The sequence below is a fragment of the Penaeus monodon genome, chromosome 17 (genome assembly GCF_015228065.2).
Source record: "Penaeus monodon isolate SGIC_2016 chromosome 17, NSTDA_Pmon_1, whole genome shotgun sequence".
NCBI lineage: Eukaryota > Metazoa > Arthropoda > Malacostraca > Decapoda > Penaeidae > Penaeus > Penaeus monodon.
In genome coordinates, this window is record NC_051402.1 from 17570546 (window position 1) to 17573045 (window position 2500).

Here is a 2500-nt window from a genome sequence, read left to right on the forward strand (position 1 = left end):
GCCAAAGGAAAAGAGGAAAAAAAAGGGAAAGTGAAGGAATGGTCAATGGAAGGAAAGAGAAAGGAAAGGGGATAAAATAAAAGAGGAAAGGGGGGGGGGGGAAGTAAGAAGAAGACAGTTATGAACGAAGATTTGTGGGGAGGGAAGGGGGAGGGGAGTGGGAGGAGGGTAGGGGAAGAGTCTCAAGAAAGGCATAACAGTAGGGGGAGGGAGGGAGGGGTAAGGAGGAGGTCAAGAAGAAATAAGGGCCATGGGGGGGAGGGAAGTACGTGTGGGAGGCTGATTATCCTGTCATTTGTTATCACGTGCACGATCTGTCAATCAAATTGCAATATTGTTATCATTCCCTGTTTTATTTTCACTCCCAACTCTCGGTTCTGACTAATGACAATAGACTTCCCTCCACATGGTTCATTATAAGGTTATTGTATAGTCCCGTTTTGTTTCGTCTTTCTATCGCCTTGATGGACAGTAATATGTATTTCATCGCACTCATAGGACTATCAGATGACGTCACCATTCATGTTCTCACTTTCATCTCTTGAATATGAGGTATATAATATGTATATGTGTATATGCATATGTGTAAGTTTAAGTATGTGTAAATATGTGAGTGTGGCTTTGTATGTATCTTGTGTGTGTATGTATCTTTGTGGGTGTGTGCATGTGTGTGTGTGTGTTTGTGTGTGTGTGTGTAACGTACATAGGTAAAAAAAAAGATTATGTAGATAGTAAATAAACAGACAGATAAAATAGTAACAAGTTGACACATAAAGATGCAACTACAAATGGAAACACCACACAAAAAAGATATGATAAAAAGAAAGAAAGAAAGAAAGAAAAAACAAATGAAAAGAAATAAACAAATATTCATATGTAGTTTATATAACAGATAAAGATGAGAGATAAGAGATAAGAAAAGAGAAGAAATAGATTACTCATATCAGAGATTACATATTCATATTGTTTTATTAGAGATATTGTGATTCATTCATTCTTGGATTGATTACTTATTGTCTTCTTTCTTCTCTTTTCCTTTGTTCCTGCTTTTCCTTCTTCCTTCTTCTTTCTTCGCTTCCCTTTCTTCTTCTTCTTCTTCTGCTTTCCTCTCTTCTTCTCTTCTCCTTCTTCCTTCTTCTTCTCCTTCTTCCTTCTTCTTCTTCTTCTGCTTCTCCTTCTTCCTTCTTCTTCTTCACCTTCTTCTCTTCTTCTCCTTCTTCTTCTTCTTCTTCCTTCTTCTTCTTTCTTCATTTCCTCTTCTTCTCCCTCCTTCTTCCCTTTCTCTTCCTACTTTTATATCCTGTTCCTTCTCTTTCGTCCCTTTCTTTTCCTTTTTTGCATCCTCTTTCCCTTCCTCTTTTCTTCTTTCCTCTTTTTTTTCCTTCTCTTTCTTTTTCAGTCCTTCATCAATTTTTCTGCCTTTCTTTGCCCCTCTTCCTTTATTATCCTTTTTTTTTCTCGTTTACTCACTGCTGTTTCCCCAAGTTTTTCTTCCTATCTCCTCTTCCACTTCCCTTCTTGCCTTCTTTCTTTCTCCTCCTCGTCCATATCATCGTCCTTCTTCTTCCTGTCCTCCTCCTCCTCCTCCTCCTCCTCCTCCTCCTCCTCCTCCTCACCTCCTCCTCCTCCTCCTCCCCCTCCTCCTCCTCCTCCCCCACTCCTCGCTCCCTTCTACAGGACAAGGGAATTTCCTGTGAGAGAAAATCGAGCCAAAGGGCGTGGATGGAGAAAATGAAGGAAGGGGAGAGGGAGAGTGACAGGTGTGGGGGGGGAAGGACAAGTTGTGGGAGGTGGAGGAGGAGGAGGAGGAGGAGGAAGGGATAGGGAGGAGGAGGAAGGGATGAGGAGGAGGAGGAGGAGGAGGGGAAGGAGGAGGAGGAGAAGGACGAAGAGGTGGTGGAGGAGGAGGGAGGAATAAAAGAAAAAAGTAAGTGGAAGAGAGGGAGATGGAGGAAAAGAAGATAGAGGAGGAGGAGGAGAAAGAGGAGGGTGAGGAGGAGGAGGAGGAGGGGGAGGGGAAGAAGGACAAGGAAGAAGAGATGGGGGAAGAGAAAGAAAGAAAACGAGAAAGAGGAGAAAGAAGAGGACGAAGAATGGGAAGCAGGAGGGAAAAGGAGGATGAGATAAGAGCGATAACACGGCCGACCGAAACGACATCTTACACTGATGGATCTGACCTCCTCATCCCCCCCCCTCCTAACCCCCCCTCCTAACGCCCACGACCCCCCCCCCCCACGCCCACGAATACCCACTCCCTCCCCACTCAGCTGACCCCCTCTTTTTCTCCAACCCCCTCATCCTCCCTCACCCCCACAAGGGGCTCTCCCCCCTTTCCACACATCCCCCCTCCCCCCGTCCACTGTTCCTTCTCCTATACACGTCCTTCCCGAGCTTCCCCTCTCTCCCCACACTTACCCCAACCCCCCTCCTAAACCCCACGCGAGGTTCCTCCTTCCCACATCCCCCCCCACCTTTCCCCCTACCCCTCAACCTCATAAAA